Source organism: Lipotes vexillifer, unplaced genomic scaffold (assembly GCF_000442215.2).
Source record: "Lipotes vexillifer unplaced genomic scaffold, Lipotes_vexillifer_v1.1 scaffold184, whole genome shotgun sequence".
NCBI classification, from domain to species: Eukaryota; Metazoa; Chordata; class Mammalia; order Artiodactyla; family Lipotidae; genus Lipotes; species Lipotes vexillifer.
The window spans coordinates 1,051,730-1,061,756 of NW_006783561.1; the positions used below are offsets into that span (position 1 = coordinate 1,051,730).

Here is a 10,027-nt window from a genome sequence, read left to right on the forward strand (position 1 = left end):
TCAGGGACCCAAGCTGACAGAGTAGCTACCACCTAGAATAACACTCAAATGACCCAGCCTGCAGTCCTATGTATCACTTCTGCTCACAATTAGTTCATTGACTAGAAGGAGTCACATGGTCCCACCCAACCACAAGGGGACTAGGACATGTATTGCTGCCATGTCCGGAAGTGGAGAGAACCAGAAACATGTGGTAAACATACTGCACCATATTGTCAGCCAGTATTCTTCTGGAACACACTTTCTAGCAGCTATATGGTAATCTAGCAAAGGCAGTCTCATTACATACATAACCAATTCCCTTTGTTGAACATTAATTTGGTTCTACTTTTTCTATTAATAATTGAATATTAAAATTTTGTTCTTTTTGTCCACTGCCTTGTTTAAGAGTCTTCACATGGGCTTGAATTTCTGCCCTTTTAAGCACCTTGTGAAGATCCTGCAAAAGTTTTCTGTTTTGTTGGTACACACCTGCTAACTGGATACATAAGATTTATTTTACAATTCCTTTGTTTTGAAACTTATTTTGCTAGGTTTGGCTGTTAATTGTTTTGGGTTTCCCTATTATTGTTACTGATTTAGATGGCTTTAGCCAAGAGGTAGGCATAAATCTCCTACATATGTGATCTTCTTCCTAGAAAACTTCTAATGCCTTAAACTTTGAATATGTTATATTATCAAATGAAAACAAAACATTAATTACTGTAATATTACATTGAATTTAAATGAATGAAAAAAAATTTAAATGAATGGGTTCATACTGAGTTTACTTATTTTTCTTAACATACCATAGTATGTATTACAAAGCTAAGTTTACTTATTTTACTTAACATACCATAGTATGTATTACTGCAATTTTGCAATTCTTATTTTACACACTGTGGTATTTTATTAAAATCTACAAATAAAAAATTGTTTGAAAATTTCATGTATTTAACATTGATGAATCCTAATAACTTAGACAACTCAAGCTCTAAAAATCTTTGGAATACTTAAACCAACCTTCCTTTATAAATGTAGAAAACAAGGGCCAGAGAATCCAGTGATTTGTTGAAGGTCATAAAGCAAATCAATTACCAAAAGAGATATCCGACAAATTTCAAAGGTATAATGATGACTCTGATCCTCACATTTCTGAAAGGGTTATAGATCGAAGAACTGACCAGTAGAGTTTTCCAGAATTAATAGTGTCAGACAATATGAAAGAGCATTTGTGCAGGAACATCTTTGTCTGTTTGGAACACCTAGAGGGTACTGGCATCATTTATGCTGCTTCTAGGAGAGCATCTGTCAAGAAGAATCTGACTGAGAGAATAAAAGCTTTCAGAGAGATGTACAAAGTAATTTTCAAGAAGAGTTGTAAGGGGAAATTTTTTATGCTAAGGTGACATCACCTGCAAGCAACTTGTGGAAATTGTTTTCTTTTTTAAAAAAATAAATGTGAGGAAAAGATCGAGATGTCATTCCTCACTTTAGGGTAGTCATTCTCTTTCTTCTGAATATGACATGTCATCCATCCCATGAATAGATGAATTGTTCCTTGTTTCATGTTGTACTGTATCTACAGCACTTCAAGTCTTCCACAGTGTGTGCCTTGGAATTTGTTACTTCTGCATTTCAGTTGATTTGGGAAGAACTGTTATTGGATCAATAAGACAATGTTTGAGAAGAAATTATAGACCTGTGCTTCAGACAAAATGATAAGAGTCATAGCATACGTAACCATATAAGTCATTCAGCATAACACAGTTTTAGTGATAAATAACAGTGCTCGAACTTTTGAAAAGGCACTTCAGGGAGAAATCCCAAATAAAAGAATAGTAACAGGATTTTATTTTTGAAAAAGAGTGTGAATTGGTTAGCAGAATTATTAGATATATTCTAATGCTTTTATCACCTTTCAAAAATAACTGTAATGAGTCAGCCCAAGAGCTTTCATGCTCTGAAGATACAGAAATTTCAATAAAATGTAAAACTTCAAAGACTTAGTGGATAAGTATTTGTTAAATGTCAACAGCACAATGTTTAATTTATAAAGGCTAAATAACAGGGAAGTTTGACAGCTATCTTTTAATACATACAAAGCCAAGCTGTCATTTACCGTGATCTGTGATGCACTACAGTGAAAAAGATAAGAACCACATTATTGGAATCTCCTGAGTTCAAATTCCTTCATCTACCTGTTGTGTCAATTTGAGCAAAGTATTTAAATTCCATGTGCTTTATTTTCCCTGTTTCTAAAATGAGATAAAAAATAGTACCTAACTTGTAGAATTATTTTAAATATTAAATTAAATAAGGCAGGTAAAGTGCTTAGCTCAGGACTTAGCTTGGAGTCCTCACTCAATAAATAGTGAGGACTATTCGTCCTTCTATCATTATTAGTGATAATGTAGCTCCTTTCATTATTCCACAAATTCATATAAGTTACTCTGATTTTTTTCCTAAACTGATAGGTACTTAAGATGTCTGCGTTGTCTTTTTGCAGTAATAATTACTGTATTGTCTGCAAGGAACATAATTAAGATTCATCCACAATGATGAAACTACTCTTTTTTTTTGGCCATGCCGTGCGGCATGCAGGATCTTATTTCCCCGACCAGGGATCGAACCCATGCACCCTGCAGTGGAAGCTTGGTGTCTTAACCACTGAACCGCCAGGGAAGTCCCAAAATTACTCTTTTTGATAAACTAGCATTATATCATATATCACATACCGTATATCATATCATATCATAGTCCTATAGGCCAGCATTGAAAGACAATTGTATAAGGAGTGAGCAGACATGAATTCTACACCCAGCTCCATCTGTTCTGCTTGCATCCTTGAAGCTGATCTAAACCTCTAATCACACTGCACTTGCATCTTCAGACCCATGAAAATGACCTGGCTTGGGAGTCATATGCATCACTTCTGCTCACAGTTAGTTCATTGACCAGAACAAGTCACCCATTTGTTTGAGTAGCTGACACATAGCAGGCTCTGAATAACCAATCTTTTAAAAGATTAAATGAAAACAAATTAGAGTGGTTACTCAGTAATGAGTTGTTTTTGTTAGATGGGAAAATTATCAGATATAAACTTTAAAATGCACATTTTGCTAAAGTTCAGCAAGGATATTTAAGTACTTTTTGTGATTTTACCAAGCTTTATATTTCTTATTTAAATTAAACTTTTCTTTGAGGACTTCCTTTGGTTTTATATATTTTTATTTTGCCTAACTCAGTTTCATTTTATACCTTTTCAGTCTTTAAAAATTGTAACACATTTTCCATGGAAACAACCTTTGTTTGCTACCTAGTTATAAATAACTTCTTTCTGGTGATTCTTTTTTTCTTACAATTACCTAACAAAGACAATGGTGAACTGTTTGTTTTTTCCTGAAAAGCAAATGAACATAGTACTATATACTTAGTTAACTGTAGATCAGCATAGGATATGACTCAGAGGGCTTACAGAAAAATGGCACACTCACTCCTTAAAAGAAATTTTAAAAAATAATGCTAAAGATATTTAAGGTTTATCCCTACATCCTCTTGAAACTGCTTATATCTTAGTCAATTAATTCTATTGTCATTCGGAAAAACACCTCATAAACTTAAATTTGCACATAACATTAGTGGCATACCTCACTCATGCCCACATTCTGATAGCCAGAATGGAGCAGGATTACCGGGTGTAGCAGATACTGTTTTAATGCTCCACTCATATGCTCTTGGACCTTACCATTTTGGTATACAGATGCCAAAGACTTCCATTTACCAGCACCTGCATTTCTATATCTGAGGGCTTTCTGGCTCCTGGAGCCTGTTCTGTCTATGAACAGTGTAGGCAGAAGTCTGGGAAATTAATCCTTCCCCTGCACTCAGAGTAGATCTCAACCAATGACTAAGGGGCTTATGTATACTCCAGGTCCCTCATCCTTGAAGTGGGTTTATCTGAGGCACTGTGCCTTAGACTTCCCCAGAGAGATTTATTCCAGTTGCCTAAAGTAGCAATTTAAGAATGCATCCTTAACTGTCTTCCTTATTTTTCTGTCTCACTTCCCCACTCCATACTGATGTTTCCTGGAATCATCTCTGAAATAGACTACTCAAATTTAAATTCTTGTCTCAGGCTCTAAGACCGTGGATCATGGGACCTACATAGATCTGTATGGCCAGTTTGCTCTCAGGGTAGCTGTACCCATTCACACTCTCACATGTGGTTCCTACTTCTCAATGACATTGACAACTTTTAGATTCATCTCATAGTTTTATTTTTTTTGTCATAACTAGTGAAATCCATTTCTTCATACACCTGTGGACCATATGGTGTTCATACCTTTGGATTTCCCAATTATGCTCTTTTCCATTTTCTATTAGGTTACCTATATTTTTCTTGATTTGGAATATTTCCCTGTATTTTTTTTTTTTTTTTTTTTTTTTTTTTGCGGTACGCGGGCCTCTCACTGTTGTGGCCTCTCCCATTGCGGAGCACAGGCTCCGGATGCGCAGGCTCAGCGGCCATGGCTCACAGGCCCAGCCGCTCCGCGGCATGTGGGATCTTCCCGGACCGGGGCACGAACCCGAGTCCCCTGCATCGGCAGGCGGACTCTCAACCACTGCGCCACCAGGGAAGCCCCCCTGTATATTTTAGATATGAATTCCTTCTTGGTTTTAGATGTTGCAAATATCTTCTTCTAGTCTGTCAAGTATCTGTTAAATTCTTGACATAAATCTGTATGTATGGTGTCCTTTATAGACTGTTAATTTTGATGTAAAAAATACTACATATATTTATTATATATTAAGATATATAATGCTTTTTGAGGGGGTCTGGTTTACAAAGTTATTCCCACACCAAAGCCACAAAGACATTATTCTCTATGATCTCCCTCTTCCTATGCTAGTACCAGAGTAATGCTAGTACCACTCTAGCAGAGTGACTCTCTCCCTGTCACATGTCAGATTGTCTGGAAGCAGAATCTGAGATGGACTTTGGGATGCAAAAGGTTTACTAAAAATTAGCACCTGTGAAAGGGAGGGGAAGGAAGTAGAATGGGCAGAGAAAGTAACTGAACTAAGATGCAGGTTGATAAAGCCTCAGGCAACCCAGTGAAGCACTTTGGAACAAATACTGTTAATCATGAGAGTGTCCTGCATCAGGCTGAAATGGCCAGACTTTTATAGCTCACTTGCCGTCAGTCGCCATATCCTGGCAGCCCTGGAAGGGTGTGACCTTGGGCAAGAGAGCTCCCAGCAGATGAGGCTGACCCTGAAGCAGCTGAGAGCTGGAGGCTGTATAGTAGCTGCCCTCCCTGCAGCTGGGCAGTGAGTTCTTCCTCAAAGGAGGATGTAGGCTGCACATCTCCAGGTCTAACATACTCTTTTTCCTCTTCTTTTTAAAAATTGACATCATAGTTATTCACAGATCTTTATTTTTCTTTATGAATTCTGGAAGGTTTTTTTTGTGTTCCTTATGGAATTTTGGTTGGAATGGCACAGAATGTATGCCATTCAATGTGAGGAGAATTGACATCCACTGGGTAGTGGTGTACCAAGTAGATGACATTTGGGTGGTGGCCAAACAGATGATGCTCTGGAGAAGGAACTGCAGATGTAACAGGCCAAGGAGGCAGCCAGTGTAGTCAGGGGATTGTTAAATACAGAGGGGATCAAGCAAATAATTATATACATGTTGAAGTCAATATGAAAAAAAATATATGGGAGCCTGGTTTCACTGTCAAAAGGGGATTTACAAATATAGAGCAGGGAAAGTCTTACAAGTACTCAGAGGTGCTGGATTGGCATCGACTGCATCAGTGTAAACTCACGGTTTTTAAATATATTTAGTGATAGGTTTAGAAATAGAGATAAATATATGCATATACATACATATATTTCCTAGCTCTGACAGCTGAAAGAAACTAGGTGCCACAATACCCCCATAGCAGTAAACACACTGAGAGCCTAGATCTAGATTTCTGATTCCAGAGCTGAGGCAGAGAAAATACAAAATGAGCCTAGAACAACTAGTTGTACCAGAAAGTAAGGAAATGTTTATAGAATGATGGGGATATGCCAAGAGGACAAAAAGTCATCTTGAAGGGACTCCCATTGGCCAAATCTGGGACAATCTGAGCATGAAAATAAACAGCTATAGCAAACATTACAACCTATTGAATGAGATAGGAGTCCAAACTGAAATAAATAAGTGAATAAATGAATAAATAAATAAATAAATAGAAGGGAAAACTCTTCCTTATATTAGAATGTTAACTAGTAACTACAGAAGAAATGATGGACTAAGAAAATCACCATTTAATCATAATCACTGTGATGAGTGATTCAGATAGCAATTAATGGATGTTAAGGCTGGTGGGCGAGGTGAGGAACAGAATATTGGCATAATCTCAGAATATCTCCCTACAAAATATTTATCATGTACAAAGGAAATAATGTGATTTTTACGGTGGAAAAGACCACCTGACTAGATGAGCAAAGTTCTCATCACAGTGGTGTGAAGAGTTGACATCATGAGCCCCCAGGGAGATGCAAAGAGCCCAGACCCATTTCTGTGGTTTTCTTGTAAAAATATATGTCCTGAGTCTAGTCATGAAGAACAGTAAATGGACCCAGTTGAGGATCATCCTATGGAATGAAAGCCCTGTTCTTTTTAAAACTGTCAAGGTCATAAAAAACAAGGAAAGACAGAAATTGTTCCAGATTCAAGGAGAGTGAAATACATGACAATTAAATTCAACGTAAGTTCCTAGATGGGATTTTGGACCAGAAAAGGAAAAAAGACATCGATGGACAGAAAGTGAAATTTTAATGGAGTCTGTGTTGTATGAATGTTGACTTCCTGACTTGGAAGTTTATGTAATGGTTATGAAGGAGAGCGCCTTTGTTTTGTGGATATACGCACTGGATGTTTAGGGCTGATAGGGTATCAAGTCTATACAATTTTATAAGATTGTTCATAAAAAGACTCAACCAAAACAATGAGACCATGTATATAGATACAAACACAGAGTGAAAGCAGATGTGGTAAGATATTACAATTAGGAAATCTAAGTGAAGAGGACATGGGAGTTCTTGCAACTTCTCTGTAATTTGAAATTATTTCAAAATACTTGTGATACATATTCATATCTATTTATTTATTTGGCCATGCTGCACAGCTTGTGGGATCCTAGTTCCCCAACCAGGGATAGAAGCTGGGTCCCAGCAGTGAAAGCGCCGAGTCCTAACCACTGGACCGCCAGGGAATTCCCATACAGATTCATATATAAAATAAACATAAAAACATATGTCCACACAAAAGTTTGTGCACAAATATTCATAGCAGCGTTATTTATAATACCCCAAAAGTGAAAACAATCAAAATATCCATTAACTGGAATGGATAGACAAAACATCATATATCCGTACAATGAAATATTATTTGGCAATAAAAAGGAAGTAGGTATTGATACATGCTACAACGTGGATGAACCTTGAAAATACTGTGTTCGGTGAAAACAACCAGTCGCAAAAGACCACAAGTTGTAGGATTCCATTCGTGTGAAATGTCTACAATAAGAAAATTCATAGAAACTAAAAGTAAATTAGCTGTTGCCAGGGGTTGAGGAGAGCGGGGGAAATGAGGAGTGACTGTTACTTATTTGGGCTTCCAATTCCATACCTCAAATTAGAGAATCTATACCTTATTTTAGAGTTGATCTCTGAAGTCTCTAGGATCCTCTTAATCTATATGTCTGAGACTTGTAAAGGGATTGTGTTGAGGAAGTAATACCCTTGACTTGATGATTTTTAAACAACTTATATGGGGTTATTGGAAAATATATTAATTATTAACTCATTTTAGAGTAGCATGTTCATTTATTTGAAACTTTATGAAACATACTTCCAAAAACCATAGGAACTTGGTTAAAAGCTAGCAGACTCAAACGCACCACCTCGCGGTGAAGACAGGAAGTTTCAGATTGGTGATATAAGACGTCTTGCCATCACACGCGCAGGACGGCTGTCCATAGCAATCTTTTATCTTGTATTTGTCCTGTCCCCTCATCACTCAGGATAGTTTCACGTACACAGAAACCCAATACTTCCTGACTTAATAGTTTGTTCATTTGACGTACTTTTAAGGCAACGAAATAGTGTTGACTTCTGAGAATTGTGGGAAAATCATTGGTTTTAAGATTTGCGGGGCTGAAGGTGCCTTTCTATTCATACACCTCAAACCCCTCCTACCTAAGAGGCCCACCTAGTCTATCTCTTTGTGGATGGACACGCCACTCCACAAGCGCCTGGTTCAGAGAACCAGGACCACTGCCTTTGAAAAGACAAAAATCTATACTCCAATGGGATCCTTGATGTCAAGTATTTAACGACTTTGTTTTACCTACTACAGAAATTAAGTCTTCAAATTTAAATTTAAATATCTAAAAGTAGGAATGCACCATCCTTAATCTTAAACCCCAAAAGCAGGAAAGAGGTCAGAGTCCTAGGGTACTGGGCCTATTGGTAAAGAGGGGTCTATGTTGTTTTTCCTCCTGCCCCCGCACTTTCTCCTTTCCTTTTTCACTCCGTCTTTTTTCTCTCTTTTCTCTTTCTCTCCCAAATAACAGTCAAGTAATTAAAATCAGCACCATGTTTAAATGGAACAGGTAGTGCCCTGCACAGGGTGATTTAATTATCCCAGATTTTCACCTGAAAATCCCTTCGCCATCGAAAATATTTCTCTTCGAGTTCTTTCCTGAAATATTAAGCCAATTTCCAACACTCTGCTTTAATTACTGTTAATTAAGCCTTCTTTCGAAATATCATCCTCACTTTAGCACAATTTTTAAAAACCCCTTTCCACATAACACAGGAGGGCTTCTGAATACACCAATTTTAGAATTTTGCCTGTGATCAGTCTTGCTAATAGAAATCTCCTGGTTTTTAAATATTAATTTAAAACGTTTGATTTCAATTTCTTACTGGGTTTACGAATGCCCGCTGCCTTTCAATGACTTAAAATGTATCCTCACCTTTTAAAACTCTAGGGCTCAGTGCCTCCACGGGCATCCAGGCATTTATTCTCAATTCTGCTTCTTAAATAGGCTCCTGGGAGGAGCGGTTTCGATCTAGAAGTTCAGGGAAGCAGTTACCACAGAACTTGCAACAGTTGGTGTCAGGCGATAGGCAGGTTGGAAGTGATAAATGGGGCTGGTTTAAGAAACAAAAAGCCCCGGGAAGGGAAAGGAAGGGACAGCCGTGGCCTTGGGGGCTGTCAGCACGGGGCCGGCGGGGCCCAGCTCCGACCGCTGGAAGGCGCCTCCTGGAAGGCCAGAAGAAGCAGCGGCCGCGGAGACCGCAAGCCGGGAGATCGCGCACCGCTGGGTGCGGGTCGGGCGCGCGCCCAAGCCGCCCCCCGGGCCACGCCGGGGCCACCGTGAGGTGAGGCCGGCCCTGCCCCCGCGCCGCCCCCGGCGGGAGGCGCGACGCCCAGGCCGCGGGTGCGTGCGCGGCCCCGGGCGACGCGGCTGGGCGTGCGCGGGGCCGCGGCGGAGGCAGGGCCGGGCGGGCGGCAGAAGATGGCGAGGGTGTGTAGGCGGCAGCAATGCTCCGTTGAGAGACGCGGCTTTCGGCAAGAACTGGACTCTTGGCGCCACAAGCTCATTCACTGTGTAGGTGAGACCCTCCCCCGGCTGCCTCCGGCTCTCGGGCCACCCCGCCGCCGGCCGCCCGGAACGAGGGAGGGAGCCGGGAGAGAGCAATTGCTGCTCTGGCCCGCCCGCCCTCTAAGGTTTGGGCGTCCCCCTCCCCCAACCCCCCGGGGTGCGGGCGCGCGACCTCCGGGCGGGCTCCCCGTGCTCGGGCCTGAGCGCGCGCGCCGGCCCCTCCCCTCCGCGCGCCCTCGCCGGGGCGGGCTCTCGGGCGGGAGCGCGTGCCCTTCCTCTCCTTCTTCCTTCCCACCCCTTCTTCCCTCCCTCCCTCCTTCCAGGCCCGGCGCCGCAGCTGGCTTATTGTGGAGGCTCGCCGCGCGCCGCCGCCC

General features: G+C 40.5%; 1 protein-coding gene across 2 annotated transcripts in view; it reads left to right on the forward strand.

Annotated features, from left to right (window-relative positions):
- The first annotated feature begins 9,523 nt into the window (after positions 1-9,523).
- Positions 9,524-10,027, forward strand: part of LCOR (ligand dependent nuclear receptor corepressor) — a 109,354-nt gene continuing 108,850 nt past the window's right edge. For both annotated transcript variants that reach the window (XM_007456192.1, XM_007456195.1), the window contains exon 1: positions 9,524-9,663. The gene's annotated coding sequence lies outside the window, so the exon portion shown is untranslated. The remainder of the gene's footprint in view (positions 9,664-10,027) is intronic.